The following is a 19,281-nucleotide window of genomic DNA, read 5'->3' as shown; positions in this document are numbered from 1 at the left end:
GCATGTGCAGGTTATCCATACATCTCTGTGCCATGTCTGCTTTAGTACCGCCGGTAAATAGCATGTTAGAGTGGATTAGCATAGCATATTAGCATCGATTAGCATAGCATGTTAGCATCGATTAGCTGGCAGTTAACATCAACAAAACTCACCTTTGTGAATTTGTTGACTTTATCGTTGCAAATGCATCTGCAGGTTATCCATACATCTCTGTGCCATGTCGGCTTTAGCACCGCCGGTATATAGCATGTTAGCGTCGATTAGCATAGCATGTTAGCATCGATTAGCTGGCAGTCCACATCAACAAAACTCACCTTTGTGATTTCGTTTACTTTATTGTTGCAAATGCATCTGCAGGTTATCCATACATCTCTGTGACATGTCTGCTTTAGCACTGCCGGTAAATAGCATGTTAGCGTCGATTAGCATAGCATGTTAGCATTGATTAGCATAGCATGTTAGCATCGATTAGCTGGAAGTCAACATCAACAAAACTCACCTTTTTGATTTCGTTGACTTTATTGTTGCAAATGCATCTGCAGGTTATCCATACATCTCTGTGACATGTCTGCTTTATCACCGCAGGTTCATAGCATGTTAGCGTCGATTAGCGTAGCATGTTAGCATCAATTAGCTGGCAGTCACGCCGCAACCAAATATGTCTAATTAGCACATAAGTCAACATCAACAAAACTCACCTTTGTGATTTCGTTGACTTTATGGTTGCAAATGCATCTGCAGGTTATCCATACATCTCTGTGCCATGTCTGTCATCGCCGGTAAAATGTGGAGACACTCTGGCACATTCACTGGGGGTCTGGCGGCAGACATTTTCGCATCTTCGGGCCAGTGGTGCAACTTGAATCCCTCCCTGTGAGTGTTGTTACACCCTCCGACAACACACCGACGAGGCATGATGTCTCCAAGGTTCCAAAAAATAGTCAAAAAAACGGAAAATAATAGCGCTGAGACCCGGTGTTTGCAATGTTTTGAAAATGAAAATGGCGGCTGTATTACCTCGGAGACGTCACGTTCTGACGTCATCGCAAAAAGAGCGATAAACAAAAAGGCGTTTATTCGCAAAAATTCACCCATTTAGAGTTCGGAAAACGGTTAAAAAAATATATGGTCTTTTTTCTGCACCATCAAGGTATATATTGACGCTTGCATAGGTTTGGTGGTAATGTTCCCCTTTAAGTATGGACTAAAATAATTTCTGCACAGGAAAACCACGTCACCGCCGACCTTCTTAATTACACGGCACTCCCACCTCTCTTCCTGTTATCACGCAAACAACGGCATAGATAATGCATGCTTTGATGAAACCACAACAATCCGCGTTTCAATCCCGAAATCCAAGCAAGACTGAATTAATAACTTCGCCGTCCCGCTCGGAACAGGACGAGGGTCACGCTTCCTCTCGTTTATCTAGCCGGATGATCAAGATAGCAAATCAGCGCTCTTCCTCATTTGTCTTCTTTCTGATCCATTTCACCCGATTCCAGGTCCAGGAGCCAGGCCACCGAGGACGGCCGGATCAATATTTGCCAGGTTTAAACCGCAGGATTATCCGTCTGTCAGGCTCCCAACACAAGCTCTCAACTGTGACATAAATCTTTGACTGTCCTCCACCGTTTGAGAAGGTCACGCCTGTAGACAGTCTTTGTTATATTGTACAGCTAAAAGACGGATTAGACGCTCGATAATATCCCTCCTACTCTGGCTCTCACGTTGTATAACTCTATAACCCAGCAGTGGTACGAATCATCAATTATCGTCTTATATCATTATTACGCTAAAAGCACCGTTTTTTTTTATTTCATGGCTGATCTAGATACAAGCATAATGATATTAAAGACCATGAACACAATTACCAATGTGCCTCGTTTTCACGTCAATTAAACAGATTGCATATCTAAATGCAAATCCGCCGACTAATTACAGACAAGTCTTTCTCCTGGTAATCCTTGTCTGCATAAGGAGGGGAATTTCACACAAGCAGTATTTATTACAGTCACTAATGTTGCCATATATATATATATATATATATATATATATATATATATATATATATATATATATGTCTGGGAAAAATCACAAGACTACTTCATCTCTACAAAACTGTTTCATGAGGGGTTCCCTCAATCATCAGGAGATCTTTACTTATCGGTCCTGCTAGACACTGACCTCTATTTAATAATACAACTTTAACATTTGACAACCAAACAATTAAACAAGGGGCTTCACGGTGGCAGAGGGGTTAGTGCGTCTGCCTCACAATACGAAAGTCCTGCAGTACTGGGTTCAAATCCAGGCTCGGGATCTTCCTGTGTGGAGTTTGCATGTTCTCCCCGTGAATGCGTGGGTTCCCTCCGGGTACTCCGGCTTCCTCCCACCTCCAAAGACATGCACCTGGGGATAGGTTGATTGGCAACACTAAATTGGCCCTAGTGTGTGAATGTGAGTGTGAGTGTGAATGTTGTCTGTCTATCTGTGTTGGCCCTCCGATGAGGTGGCGACTTGTCCAGGGTGTACCCCGCCTTCCGCCCGATTGTAGCTGAGATAGGCGCCAGCGCCCCCCGCGACCCCAAAAGGGAATAAGCGGTAGAAAATGGATGGATGGATAATAAAACAAGGTGACTCGATAAAAAATCTGGGTATTATCTTCGACCCAACTCTCTCCTTTGAGTCACGTATTAAAAGCGTTACTAAAACGGCCTTCTTTCATCTCCGTAATATCGCTAAAAGTCGCTCCATTTTGTCCACTAAAGACGCCGAGATCATTATCCATGCGTTTGTTACGTCTCACCTCGATTACTGTAACGTATTATTTTCGGGTCTCCCCATGTCTAGCATTAAAAGATTACAGTTGGTACAAAATGCGGCTGCTAGACTTTTGAAAAGAACAAGAAAGTTTGATCATATTACGCCTGTACTGGCTCACCTGCACTGGCTTCCTGTGCACTTAAGATGTGACTTTAAGGTTTTACTACTTACGTATAAAATACTACACGGTCTAGCTCCAGCCTATCTTGCCGATTGAATTGTACCATATGTCCGGGCAAGAAATCTGCGTTCAAAACATTCTGGCTTATCAGTGATTCCTAGAGCCCAAAAAAAGTCTGCGGGCTATAGAGCGTTTTCCGTTCGGGCTCCAGTACTCTGGAATGCCCTCCCGGTAACAGTTCGAGATGCTACCTCAGTAGAAACATTTAAGTCCCACCTTAAAACTCATCTGTATACTCTAGCCTTTAAATAGACCTCCTTTTTAGACCAGTTGATCTTCCGCTTCTTTTCTTTTTTCTCCTATGTCCCCCCCTCCCTTGTGGAGGGGGTCCGGTCCGATGACCATGGATGAAGGACTGGCTGTCCAGAGTCGAGACCCAGGATGGACCGCTCGTCGGGACCCAGGATGGACCGCTCGCCTGTGTATCGGTTGGGGACAACTCCACGCTGCTGATCCGCCTCCGCTTGGGATGGTTTCCTGTGGACAGGACTCTCGCTGCTGTCTTGGATCCGCTTTGAACTGAACTCTTGCGGCTGTGTTGGAGTCACTATGGATTGAACTTTCACAGTATCATGTTAGACCCGCTCGACATCCATTGCTTTCCCACATCTGAGGTCCTCTCCAAGGTTTCTCATAGTCAGCATTGTCACTGGCGTCCCACTGGATGTGAATTCTCCCTGCCCACTGGGTGTGAGTTTTCCTTACCCTTTTATGGGTTCTTCCGAGGATGTCGTAGTCGTAATGATTTGTGCAGTCCTTTGAGACATTTGTGATTTGGGGCTATATAAATAAACATTGATTGATTGATTGATTGATTGATTGATTGATTGATTGATTGATTGATTGATAGATATATTAGAGATGCGCGGTTTGCGGTCTCATCCGCGGACTCCGCGGATAAACCGCGGGTCGGGCGGTTGACATGACGAAAAAATGTATTTTAATTAGGTTCGGGCGGGTGGCGGTTGAACCATCCGGAAATATTTGATATACATGGTTCTGGGATCGGTATCCTTTGCCATTTAAGACCCGTGTCATAAAGCGAAGAAGACAATAGGAGACGCTATAATTCTCTTGAATGACTGCTGGCAGTCACCCAGATATTAAATATTAGTGTGTGCTATGAAGCCTTTGGCTTTGTCGCCTTCTACAACATGTACGATCTGCTTGTCAGTCCAGCATCATGTTGTGTGTGGCTTCCGCAGCAACACGCACACGACTGCAAGGCATACTGGGTGACACAGAGTACACTAATGGTTGTGATATAAACAATTTTAACACTCTTAGTAATATGCGCCACGCTGTGAAGCCACACCAATTAAGAACGACAAACACATTTCGGGAGAACATCCTCACAGTAACACAACATAAACGCAACACAACAAATACCCAGAATCCTTTGTATTCTAGACACACCCTGACTATTTTATACACCCCGCTAGCAGCAAACCCCGCCACCTCAACCCCCCCAGCCCCCCGTGCGTCGGTAAATTGGGCGGGGTTGGGGGCGCAGGGGTGTAAAATATATTAAGGTAGTGTCATGGATACAAAGGATTATGGGTATTTGTTGTGTTTCGTTTATGTTGTGTTACTGTGAGGATGTTCCCCCGAAATGTGTTTGTCAATCTTGTATTGTGTGGCTTCACAGCGTGGCGCATATTAGTAAGTGTTAAAGTTGTTTATATCACAACCATCGGTGTACTCTGTGTCACCCAGTATGCCTTGCAATCTTGTACGTGTAATTGCGGAAGCTGCACACATCAAGTTGCCGGACCAACAATCGGTTCGTACATGTTGACGGTGTCTAAGGCAATGGCTTCACAGCACGCCCATATTCTTGTCATCAGGATGAATGCTATTGGATTGTCGCGAGAATGTTAGCGGCTCCAATTGTCTTCATTACTCTGTGAAACAGGTTTAAATAGCTCTGTGAGTGGTAAAGGCGGCCTGATAAAATGTTGGTTCGGGTGGACGGCGGGGGGATGATGACTTTGGTGATGCGGTTGCGGATGATATGATTGCCTATCCGCGCATCTTTAATATATATATATATATGTATATGTATAAAATTTTTTGGGGCTTCATGGTGGCAGAGGGGTTAGTACGTGTGCCTCACAATACGAAGGTCCTGAGTAGTCAGGGTTCAATCCCGGGCTCGGGATCTTTCTGTGTGGAGTTTGCATGTTCTCCCCGTGAATGCGTGGGTTCCCTCCGGGTACTCCGGCTTCCCTCCGGGTACTCCAGCTTCCTCCCACTTCCAAAGACATGCACCTGGGGATAGGTTGATTGGCAACACTAAATTGGCCCTAGTGTGTGAATGTGAGTGTGAATGTTGTCTGTCTATCTGTGTTGGCCCTGCGATGAGGTGGCGACTTGTCCAGGGTGTACGCCGCCTTCCGCCCGATTGTAGCTGAGATAGGCACCAGCGCCCCATGTGATCCAAAAGGGAATAAGCGGTAAGAAATGGATGGATGGATAAAATGTTTTGTTAACCCTCAAATCTGTCTTATAAAAGCAATTGAGTGAGATGTGCTTTTTCACAGCTTTTTAGCTATTTTGGGTTTTGTTAGCCCTCAACTCTGTCCTGTGGGCAAGCTGATTAATTAAGACGAGTCAGTCACCTTCATTTTTGGGTTTTGTTCTGCCTCAAACATTGTCTTGAAGGCGGATGGATGGTTACAATGTTTTGTTAACCCTCAAATCTGTCTTATATAAAAAAGCAATTGAGTGAGATGTGCTTTTTCACAGCTATTTAGCTATTTTGGGTTTTGTTAGCCCTCAACTCTGTCCTGTGGGCAAGCTGATTAATTAAGACGATTCAGTCACCTTCATTTTTGGGTTTTGTTCTGCCTCAAACATTGTCTTGAAGGCGGATAAAATGTTTTGTTAACCCTCAAATCTGTCTTATAGACAAAGCAATTGAGTGAGATGTGCTTTTTCACAGCTATTTAGCTATTTTGGGTTTTGTTAGCCCTCAACTCTGTCCTGTGGGCAAGCTGATTAATTAAGACGAGTCAGTCGCCTTCATTTTTGGGTTTTGTTCTGCCTCAAATAATGTCTTGAAGGCAAGACGATTGAGTGAGACGTGATATTTCACAGCTACTTTGGTTTTTTTCAGCCCTCAAGTCCGTCTAGTGGGCAAACCGATTGCACTACATCAGGGGACTCAGACACGTTATTTTGCGGCCCCCACCTTAATATGAATGTGCAATGGTGGTGCGGCCCGCAAGTTTTATATGAATGGCGCTTGACAGCGTTGTGTTATTTGGGTCCAAAATGGCTCTTTCAACGTTCTGGGTTGCCTACCCCTGCATTAGCGGAAAAGCGGCAAGTGAGTGAAAGCGACAGAGATGTTGCCATGGAGACAAGGGGTTTTTTTACGTGCAGTCACACTGTGGGACCAGTCCGCCAGTGATAACAGTCCCCGATAACCTGGACCAATTCAAATTGTTATTTTTTTTGTTTAATTTGCATTGCTTTACACGATGAACACTACATATATTTCTATATGACGCCGTCACTTTTTTTGCGCTCGCTATCCTGGTACTTTACGATTATCCGCCGACCACCGTGTTGCTGTAAGGAGGAAAAGCGTAACGACACATTGCGGAAATAAAATTATTCTAAATACAAATATACTTTACAACCCCAAACATGTCTTTTTCAAAGCCTGCAGTTAAGAGAAAGGATTGTGATGAGCAAAGACAATTACAGGAAAAGTGGGCGATGCAATATTTCTTTGTTGAGCACAGGGACGCCCCGACGTGTCTTATTTGCACAGAGAAAGTTGCGGTGCACGAGGGATACAATGTGAAACGTCATTATACAACTACACATGCTGAGGAGTATGCAAACATTTTTTTAGGAAGTCTTTTCTTGGGGCCCAGCCTCACCCAGACTCTGCATCCAGTGGCCCCCATGTGAAGTGAGTTTGAGACCCCTGCAATACATCCAGAAATTTTGGGTTTTGTCAGCCCTCAACTGGTGTCTTGTAGGCAGGGCAATTGAGTGAGGTTTGCTGTTTCACAGCTATTTGGGCTTTTGTTGGCCCTCAATTCAGTCTTGTAGGCAACCCGATTGAGTGAGACATAGGCAATTGGGGTTTTTTGTCATCCCGCAATTCGGTCTTGCAGGCAAGCCGATTGAGTGAGACCTGGTCAAGTTGGGTTTTTATCAGCCCTCAATGCTGTATTGTAGGCAAGCCAATGGCATTAAAACTTGTCTATTGGGGTTTTGTCAGCCCTAAACTCTGTCTTGTAGGCAAGCAGAATGAGTTGGACATGGCCAATTAGTTTTTTTGTCAGCCCTCAACTCTGTCTTGTAGGCAAACAGATTGAGTGCGATGTGCTATTTCACAGCAATTTTTGTTTTTTTCAGCCCTCAATTTAGTCTTGGAGGCAAGCCGATTAAGTGAGACATGGCCACTTTGGGTTTTTATCAGCCCTCAACTCTGTCTTGTAGGCAAGCAGATTGAGTGCGATGTGCTATTTCACAGCTATTTTTGTTTTTTTCAGCCCTCAATTCAGTCGTGTAGGCAAGCCGATTAAGTGAGACATGGACACTTTGGGTTTTTATCAGCCATGAACTCTGGCTTGTAGGGAAGCTTGTTGCATTAAAACTGGCAAATGTTGGGTTTTGTCAGCCCTCAACTCTGTCTTGTAGGCAAACTGATTGAGTGAGACATGGCCAATTTTTGTTTTGTCAGCCCTCAACTCTGTCTTGTAGGCAAGGCAATTGAGTGATGTGTGCTATTTCACAGCTATTTTAGTTTTTTTCAGCCCTCAATTTAGTCTTGGAGGCAAGCCGATTAAGTGAGACATGGCCACATTGGGTTTTTATCAGCCCTTAACTCTGGCTTGTAGGCAAGCCTAATGTATTACAACTGGCAAATTTGGGTTTGGGCAGCCCTCAACTCTGTCTTGTAGGGAAGCTTATTGCATTAAATATGGAAAATTTTGGGTTTTGTCTGCCCTAAACTCTGTTTTGTCGGCAAGCCGATTGAGTGAGAGATGGCTAATTGGGGTTTTTGTCATCCCACAATTCAGTCTCGCAGGCAAGCCGATTGAGTGAGACATGGCCAAGTTGGGTTTTTATCAGCCCTCAATGCTGTCTTGTAGGCAAGACAATTGCATTAAAACTTGTCTATTGGGGTTTTGTCAGCCCTAAACTCTGTCTTGTAGGCAAGCAGATTGAGTGGGACATGGCTAATTTGGGTTTTGTCAGCCCCCAACTCTGTCTTGTAGGCAAACCGATTGAGTGAGACATGGCTATACTTTTTTTTGTCAGCCCTCAACTCTGTCTTGTAGGCAAGGCAGTTGAGTGCGATGTGCTATTTCACAGCTATTTTTGTTTTTTTCAGCCCTCAATTTAGTCTTGGAGGTAAGCCGATTAAGTGAGACATGGCCACATTGGGTTTTTATCAGCCATCAACTCTGGCTGGTAGGCATGTCTAATGCATTAAAACTGGCCAATTTGGGTTTGGTCAGCCCTCAACTCTGTTTTGTAAGCAAGCCTATTGCTATAAAACCGGCCAATTTGGGTTTTGTCAGCCCTCAAATATTTTTTTTAGGCGAGACACATAAATGAGACCTGCCATTTCACAGCCAATTTGACTTCTGTTAGCCCTCAACATGTAGTTTTTCAAGGGATCGTGGGTCTTGCACACACACACTGTGTTTTGCTCCTGCGGTACCGCAATCTGGGACACATAACACATGAAGATGGTGTTAAGAATGACATTATGATAAGAAAGTCAGTTTAAAGACTTAAGACTACAAACATTTTTTTTTTTGCAAATAATCATTAACTTTAGAATTTGATGCCAGCAACAGGTGACAAAGAAGTTGGGAAAGGTGGCAATAAATACTGATAAAGTTAAGGAATGTTCATCAAACACTTATTTGAAATATCCCACAGGTGTGCAGGCTAATTGGGAACAGGTGGGTGCCATGATTGGGTATAAAAACAGCTTCCCAAAAAAATGCTCAGTCTTTCACAAGAAAGGATGGGACGAGGTACACCCCTTTGTCCACAACTGCTTGAGCAAATAGTCAAACAGTTTAAGAACAACGTTTTTTCAAAGTGCAATTGCAAGAAATTTAGGGATTTCAACATCTACGCTCCATAATCTCATCAAAAGGTTCAGAAAATCTGGAGAAATCACTGCACGTAAGAAACCAACATTGAATGACCGTGACCTTTGATCACTGTATTAAAAACTGACATCAATCTCTAAAGGATATCACCACATGGGCTCAGGAACACTTCAGAAAACCGCTGTGACTAAATACAGTTTGTCGCTACATATGTAAGTGCAAGTTAAAGCTCTACTATGCAAAGCGAAAGCCATTTATCAACAACATCCAGAAACGCCGCCGTTTTCTCGGGCCCGAGATCATCTAAGACGGACTGATGCAAAGTGGAAAAGTGTTCTGTGGTCTGAGGAGTCCACATTTCAAATTGTTTTTGGAAATATTCGACATCGTGTCATCCGGACCAAAGGTGAAACGAACCATCAAGACTGTTATCGACGCAAAGTTGAAAAGCCAGCATCTGTGATGGTATGGGGGTGCATTAGTGCCCAAGGCATGGGTAACTTACACATCTGTGAAGGCACCATTAATGCTGAAGGGTACATACAAGTTTTGGAACAACCTATGCTACCATCTAAGCGCCGTCTTTTTCATGGACGCCCCTGCTTATTTCAGCAAGACAATTCAGCACGTGTTACAACAACGTGGCTTCGTAAAAAAAGAGTGCCGGTACTTTCCTGGCCCGCCTGCAGTCCAGACCTGTCTCCCATGGAAAATGTGTGGTGCATTATGAAGTGTAAAATACGACAGCGGAGACCCCGGACTGTTGAACGACTGAAGCTCTACATCAGGGTTCACCAACCTTTTTGAAACCAAGAGCTACTTCTTGGGTACTGATTAATGCGAAGGGCTACCAGTTTGATACACACTTAAATAAATGGCCAGAAATAGCCAATTTGCTCAATTTACCTTTAATAAATAAATCTATATATGTAAAAAAAAAAGGGTATTTCTGTCTGTCATTCCGTGGTACATTTTTTTTTCTTTTTACAGAAGGTTTTTTGTAGAGAATAAATAATGAAAAAAACACTTTAAACGCGGTTTAAAAGAGGAGAAAACAGGAAAAAAATGAAAATTAATTTTTTAAACATAGTTCATCTTCAATTTCGACTCTTTAAAATTGAAAATTCTATTGAAAAAAGAAGAGAAAACTAGCTAATTCGAATCTTTTTGAAAAAATTAACAAAATAATTTATGGAACATCATTAGTCATATTTCCTGATTAAGATTAATTTTAGAATTTTGACGACATGTTTTAAATAGTTTAAAATCCAATTCACACTTTGTCAGAATATATAACAAAATGGACCAAGTTATATTTCTAACTAAGCCAAATCATTATTTCTTCTAGATTTTGCAGAACAAAAACTTTAAAAGAAATTCAGAATACTTCGAAATAAGATTTAAATTTGATTTTACAGATTTTCTAGATTTACCCAAAACATTTTTTTGAATTTTAATCATAATAAATTTGAAGAAATATTTCACAAATATTCTTTGTCGAAAAAACAGAAGCTAAAATGAAGAATTAAAATGTATTTATTATTCTTTACAATAAAATAAATAAATGTACTTGAACATTGATTGAAATTGTCAGGAAAGAAGAGGAAGGAATTTAAAAGATAAAAAAGTATATGTGTTTAAAAATCCTAAAATCATTTTTAAGGTTGTATGTTTTCTCGGTTTAGCTCGGTTGGTAGAGTGGCTGTGCTAGCAACTTGAGGGTTGCAGGTTCAATTCCCGCTTCTGCCAAACTAGTCACTGCCGTTGTGTCCTTGGGCAAGACACTTTACCCACCTGCTCCCAGTGCCACCCACACTGGTTTGAATGTAACTTAGATATTGGGTTTCACTATGTAAAGCGCTTTGAGTCACTAGAGAAAAGCGCTATAGAAATATAATTCACTTCACTTCACTTCTAAAGTTATAAGAAGCAAAGTAAAAAAATGTAATGAATTTATTTAAACAAGTGAAGACCAAGTAATATTTTCTTGGATTTTCAAATTCTATTTGAGTTTTGTGTCTCTTAGAATTAAAAATGTCGAGAAAAGCGAGACCAGCTTGCTAGTAAATAAAAAAAAATTAAAAATAGAGGCGGCTCACTGGTAAGTGCTGTTATTTGAGCGATTTTTAGAACAGGCCAGCGGGCGACTCATCTGATCCTTACGGGCGACCTGGTGCACATCTGTGAAGGCACCATTAATGCTGAAGGGTCCATCCAGGTTTTGGAGTAACATGTGTTGTCATCCAAACAACGTTATCATGGACGCCCCTGCTTATTTCAGCAAGACAAGTGTTACAACAGCGTGGCTTCGTAAAAAAAGAGTGCGGGTACTTTCCTGGCCCGCCTGCAGTCCAGACCTGTCTTCCATGGAAAATGTGTGGCGCATTATGAAGCATAAAATACGACAGCGAAGACCCCGGACTGTTGAACAACTGAAGCTCTACATAAAACAAGAATGGGAAAGAATTCCACTTTCAAAGCTTCAACAATTAGTTTCCTCAGTTCCCAAACGTTTATTGAGTGTTGTTAAAAGAAAAGGTGATGTAACACAGTGGTGAACATGCCCTTTCCCAACTACTTTGGCACGTGTTGCAGCCATGAAATTCTAAGTTAATTATTATTTGCAAATAAAATAAAAAGTTTATGAGTTTGGACATCAAATATGTTGTCTTTGTAGTCCATTCAACTGAATATGGGTTGAAAAAGATTTGCAAATCTTTGTATTCTGTTTATATTTACATCTAACACAATTTCCCAACTCAGATGGAAAAGGGGTTTGTATTTCTACCACCAAGTATTTGCTCTTTGCTTGAGGTGCCTTACCATAACGGACATATAGCGTCCATACAAACATTTGCAAAGCTTTGTGTGTTAATAACGGCAAACACGTGAAGAAAGAAGCTGTCTGTAGGAGTATTAGCTCCATGAAGTCTAATCCCACGTCCTGGGTTCATGGCAGCAGAGCATCGCCGCTTGTTTGCTGAATTCTCTTCTAAGAGATTATTTGCACTGCTTTGGGAGCCAAACAAACACGGAAATGCTGCGAGAGAGGGTAAATAAGTGTATTGGGGGGGAAATCCTGACATGTTATTACACCCCGTGGGTTTAGAGTGGAGAACGAGCCGGCATCTTTTTTTTTTTTTTTTTTTCATTCCAGTTTGTTTTGGACATGAGATTAAGCGCTTTGAAAAGAAAGTCGTATTTATGGGATTCAAAGAGCCGCTGCAGAGCAGGCAAATTATCACCAGTGTGAATACATGGACTTAGTTGTGAGCAGGAAAACTTTTTTTTTTTGTTTTTTTTTTAAGTATGCTAGGATCGAGTTGAAAAAAGTACATTTCAAAGGATTGATGAGCAAAAATCCATGTTAGAATTTGGAGGGAAAAATATCTACATGATCTATTATTTATATACATTTATTTTAAAATATCTTTTTTAAGACTGTGGGGGTGCTGGAAAAAAATGGGCTGAGGGCTGAAAGCCAACTACATCCAAAGTTAAAAATAAAAATTATATATATAAATATATAAATAGAAAAAAAAGAAAAAAAAAAAATATATATATATATATATATGTATGTATATAAAGAACACGTTTCCACTTTGCATCAGTCCGCGGTGTTTCTGGGTGTTGTTGATACTAAACTGTTACCAACTATATCTATATATATGTATATATATATATATATATATATATATATATATATGTATATATATATATATATATATATATATATATATTATATATGTGTATGTATATATATATATATATATATATATATATATATATATATATATATATATACACACATATATATATATATATATATATATATATATATATATCAATTAATGTTTTCTTATATAGCCCTAAATCACTAGCATCTCACAAACCACAACACAAACCACAATGACATCCTCGGTAGGCCCACATAAGGGCAAGGAAAACTCACACCCAGTGGGATGTCGGTGACAATGATGACTATGAGAACCTTGGAGAGGACCACATATGTGGGCTACCCCCCGGCCCCCCCCCCCCCAAACTCTGTCTTGTAGGCAAGACAGAGTATATATATATATATATATATATATATATATATATATATATATATACAGATGAGCTCTGGCCCAGTGAAGCCGCTGGTGTTTCTGGGTGTTGTTGATAAATGGCTTTCGCTTTGCAGAGTAGAGTTTTAACTTGCACTTGCAGATGTAGCATCCAACTGTAGTTACTGAGAGTGGATTTCTGTGGTGTGGTGATATCCTTTACACGCTGATGTCACTTTTGGATGCAGTACCGCCTGGGGGATCCCAGGTCCGTAATATGATGGCTTACGTGCAGTGATTTCTCCAGATTCTCTGAACCTTTTGATGTTATTACAGAGCGTAGATGGTCAGATCCCTTGATTCCTTGCAATAGCTGGGTGAGAAATGTTGTTCTTAAACTGTTCCACAATTCGCTTAGGCATATGTCGACAAAGTGGTGACCCTCGCCCCGTCCTCGTTTGTGAACGACTGATAATTACACGGAAGCGGCCAATACACCTAATCACGGCACCCACCTGTTCCCAATAAGCCCGTCCACCCGTGGGATGTTCCAAATAAGTCCTTGATGGGCGTCCCTCAACTTTCTCAGTCTATTTTTAAAAGATTCCAAATGAGCTAATATTTGCAAAAAATAACAACATTTTCCAGTTCGAACGTTAACTATCTTGTCTTTGCAGTCTATTCAATTGAATTTAAGTTGGAAAGGATTTGCGAATCATTGTATTTTGTTTTTATTTACCATTTGGCAACTTCAGGTCCATTCTATGTGTCATACATGATCATTTCGCGATATTGCCATATTTTTGCTGAAAGGATTTAGTAGAGAACATTGACGATAAAGTTTGCAACTTTTGGTCGCTAATAAAAAAGCCTTGCCTGTACCGGAAGTAGCAGACGATGTGCGCGTGACGTCACGGGTTGTGGAGCTCCTCACATCTGAACATTGTTTACAATCATGGCCACCAGCAGCGAGAGCGATTCGGACCGAGAAAGCGACGATTTCCCTATTAATTTGAGCGAGGATGAAAGATTTGTGGATGAGGAAAGTGAGAGTGAAGGACTAGAAAAAAAAAAACTAGACGACAGAGCGATTCAGATGTTATTAGACACATTTACTAGGATAATTCTGGAAAATCCCTTATCTGCTTATTGTGTTACTAGTGTTTTATCTTGATTATATGGTCGTACCTGTACAACATGAAAATCGGACGGGTGTGGTGACCGCCAGTGTCTCTGAGGTAAGCCACATTTCTCGACGAGGCGAAGGCAGCTGATGCTTCCTCCGACGGTCGTTGGCGGCCGGTGGGAGGAGGCAAGAGAGTCCGCAGCTGCCTCTTTGATAGGTGCAGGAGGAACGACGCAAGCTCTCCGCTCATACTACGGTAAGAGCCGACTTATTACCACCATTTTCTCACCAAAACCTGCCGGTTGACATGGGGTAGGGAACCATGTTCGCTTCACTGCTCTGTTTCATAGTAAAGCTTCACCGCCATCTTTCGGTAATGTAAACAAGGAAACACCGGCTTTGTTTGTGTTGCTAAAGGCAGCCACAATACACCGCTTCCCACCTACATCTTTCTTTTTTGACGTCTCCATTATTAATTGAACAAATTGCAAAAGATTCACCAACACAGATGTCCATAATGCTGTGGAATTATGCGATGAAAAGAGACGACCTATAGCTGTGAACGGTGCTGGACCAAAATGTCTTCTACAATGCGTGACGTCATCATACCGCGACGTTTTAGCATGATACTTCCGCGCAAAATTTAAAATTGCAATTTAGTAAACTAAAAAAGGCCGTATTGGCATGTGTTGCAATGTTAATATTTCATCATTGATATATAAACTATCAATCTGCGTGGTCGGTAGTAGTGGGTTTCAGTAGGCCTTTAATTGTGATGAGTGCATACCTAATGACATAATCACTGGAGCTGTGACAATTTGTGTGACGAGTACAACACACCGCACACTATTCAACAACAACAACAACAACAACAACAACGGTAAGCCACTCATGCAGCCTGTCAAAAGCCACGACCATGTCAAGCACAGGTGAGGTGTGCAAATGTTCACGGCTTCTTTGCATTTCGCTATATATATATATATATATATATATATATATATATATATATATATATATATATATATATATATATATATATACAAAAAAAATAAACATCCATGAAGGCTCCGGCTAGATAAGACAATAAATGAACAATAAATCATGGTGGCACATTGTGAGCGTGGCACGTAGCCCGGGGGCCAACCTCTTCTGTTTTGCACTCCATCAGCAAGATTGAGATAAGATAGAAAAAGATACGCGCTACGTGTCGGGAGTGAGAGCAAAATAATAACTCACTGAATTACACAGTGACTAATTTGCTGGAAAATGTGGCGTGATATTACAGTCATCGCCCCGCTAACTGTATTAGTTTCTTATGGACCACACAGGAATGTGCAATTCTGCAGTTGCATAGCATCTTGGCCTAAAAACTCCTGTCTTTGCCAGTTCCCATCGGCCTCTGCGTCATCAGTCCACTGACTGGAAAAATAAAACCTTTCTATAGGGGTTATAATGAAGGCAACACATGATAAAAGTGTCTATATTAACTTTATTTACCTACTATCAAGATTATTTTAAAAGTCTTATATAAGTGTTATAATGAAGGCAACACATGATGTAAGTGTCTATATTAGCTATATTAGCCTACTATCAAAATGACTTTAAAAGCCTTATATACATGTTTTAACGAAGACAACACATTTTATAAGTGTCTATATTAACTTTATTAACCTACTATCAAGATTATTTTAAAAGTCTTACATAAGTGTTATAATGAAGACAACACATGATGCAAGTGTCTCTATTAGCTATATTAGCCTACTATCAAAATGACTTTAAAAGTCTTATATACATGTTTTAATGAAGACAACACATTTTATAAGTGTTTATATTAACTATATTAGCCTACTATCAAAATTATTTTAAAAGTCTTATATAAGTGTTATAATGAAGACTACACATGATGTGTCTATATTTGTTATATTAGCCTACTATCAAAATGACTTTAAGTCTTATATACGTGTTATAATGAAGACTACACATGATGTAAGTGTCCATATTTGTTATATTAGCCTACTATCAAAATGACTTTAAAAGTCTTATATACATGTTTTAATGAAGACAACACATTTTATAAGTGTCTATATTAACTATATTAGCCTACTATTAAAATTATTTTAAAAGTCTTATATAAGTGTTATAATGAAGACAACACATTATGTAAGTGTCTATATTTGTTTTATTAGCCTACTATCAAAATGACTTTAAAAGATGTATATAAGTGTTCTAATGAAGACAACACATTATATAAGTGTTTATCTTAACTATATTAGCCTAATATAAAAATTACTTTAAAAGTCTTATATAAGTGTTATAATAAAGACAGCATATAGTGTAAGTGTCTATATTAGCTAAATTAGCTTACTATCAAAATGACTTTAAAAAAATCTTATATAAGTGTTATAATGAAGACAACACATGATGCAAGTGTCTCTATTAGCTATATTAGCCTACTATAAAAATGACTTTAATAGTCTCATATAAGTGTTATAATGAAGGCAACACATGATGTAAGTGTCTATTTTAGCTTTATTAGCATACTACCAAAATGACTCTAAGAGTATTACATAAGTGTTATAATGAAGACAACACATGATGTAAGTGTCTATATATGTTATATTAGCCTACTATCAAAATGACTTTAAGTCTTATATATGTGTTATAATGAAGACTACACATGATGTAAGTGTCTATATTTGTTATATTAGCCTACTATCAAAATCAATCAATCAATGTTTACTTATATAGCCCTAAATCACTAGTGTCTCAAAGGGCTGCACAAACCACTACGACATCCTCGGTAGGCCCACATAAGGGCAAGGAAAACTCACACCCAGTGGGACGTCGGTGACAATGATGACTATGAGAACCTTGGAGAGGAGGAAAGCAATGGATGTCGAGCGGGTCTAACATGATACTGTGAAAGTTCAATCCATAATGGATCCAACACAGTCGCGAGAGTCCAGTCCAAAGCGGATCCAACACAGCAGCGAGAGTCCCGTTCATAGCGGAGCCAGCAGGAAACCATCCCAAGCGGAGGCGGATCAGCAGCGCAAAGATGTCCCCAGCCGATACACAGGCAAGCAGTACATGGCCACCGGATCGGATCGGACACCCTCCACAAGGGAGAGTGGGACATAGAAGAAAAAGAAAAGAAACGGCAGATCAACTGGTCTAAAAAGGGAGTCTATTTAAAGGCTAGAGTATACAAATGAGTTTTAAGGTGAGACTTAAATGCTTCTACTGAGGTGGCATCTCGAACTGTTACCGGGAGGGCATTCCAGAGTACTGGAGCCCGAACGGAAAACGCTCTATAGCCCGCAGACTTTTTTTGGGCTTTGGGAATCACTAATAAGCCGGAGTCCTTTGAACGCAGATTTCTTGCCGGGACATATGGTACAATACAATCGGCAAGATAGGATGGAGCTAGACCGTGTAGTATTTTATACGTAAGTAGTAAAATCTTAAAGTCACATCTTAAGTGCACAGGAAGCCAGTGCAGGTGAGCCAGTACAGGCGTAATGTGATCAAACTTTCTTGTTCTTGTCAAAAGTCTAGCAGCCGCATTTTGTACCAACTGTAATCTTTTAATGCTAGACATGGGGAGACCCGAAAATAATACGTTACAGTAATCGAGACGAGACGTAACAAACGCATGGATAATGATCTCAGCGTCTTTAGTGGACAGAATGGAGCGAATTTTAGCGATATTGCGTAGATGAAAGAAGGCCGTTTTAGTAACGCTTTTAATGTGTGCCTCAAAGGAGAGAGTTGGGTCGAAGATAATACCCAGATTCTTTACCGTGTCACCTTGTTTAATTGTTTGGTTGTCAAATGTTAGAGTTGTATTATTAAATAGAGTTCGGTGTCTAGCAGGACCGATAATCAGCATTTCCGTTTTTTTGGCGTTGAGTTGCAAAAAGTTAGCGGACATCCATTGTTTAATTTCATTAAGACACGCCTCCAGCTGACTACAATCCGGCGTGTTGGTCAGCTTTAGGGGCATGTAGAGTTGGGTGTCATCAGCATAACAGTGAAAGCTAACACCGTATTTGCGTATGATGTCACCTCGCGGCAGCATGTAGATGCTGAAGAGTGCAGGGCCAAGGACCGAACCCTGGGGAACTCCACACGTTACCTTAACGTAGTCCGAGGTCACACTGTTATGGGAGACACACTGCATCCTATCAGTAAGATAAGAGTTAAACCAAGACAGGGCTAAGTCTGACATACCAATTCGTGTTTTGATACGTTCTAATAAAATATTATGATCGACGGTATCAAAAGCAGCGCTAAGATCGAGGAGCAGCAACATAGATGACGCATCAGAATCCATCGTTAGCAATAGATCATTAGTCATTTTTGCGAGGGCTGTCTCCGTGGAGTGATTTGCCCTGAAACCGGATTGAAAGGTTTCACATAGATTGTTAGACGCTAAGTGTTCAAATGACTTTAAAAGTCTTATATACATGTTTTAATGAAGACAACACATTTTATAAGTGTCTATACTAACTATATCAGCCTACTATTAAAATTATTTTAAAAGTCTTATATAAGTGTTATAATCAAGACAACACATGATGTAAGTGTCTATATTTGTTATATTAGCCTACTATCAAAATGACTTTAAAAGATGTATATAAGTGTTTTAATGAAGCCAACACATTACATAAGTGTTTATGTTAACAATATTAGCCTACTATAAAAATGACTTTAAAAGTCTTATATAAGTGTTATAATAAAGACAGCATACAGTGTGTCTATGTTAGCTAAATTAGCCTACTATCAAAATGACTTTAAAAGTCGTGTATAAGTGTTATAATGAAGACAACATATGATGTAAGTGTCTATATCAGCTATATTAGCCTACTATCTTCGTCGGCACATCAACCATAAGGCTGCTCCGAGATGTGGGATTGACTGGGGCTAAGCTCCAAAGGGAAACAAAGGCCCTTGCTGAGGAAGCAGAAAAAGGAAGTTTCTGGTTGTGGCTGAAGAGGAGGGATA

Source organism: Nerophis ophidion, linkage group LG25 (assembly GCF_033978795.1).
Source record: "Nerophis ophidion isolate RoL-2023_Sa linkage group LG25, RoL_Noph_v1.0, whole genome shotgun sequence".
Classification (NCBI taxonomy): domain Eukaryota; kingdom Metazoa; phylum Chordata; class Actinopteri; order Syngnathiformes; family Syngnathidae; genus Nerophis; species Nerophis ophidion.
This window is presented reverse-complemented; position numbering follows the sequence as displayed.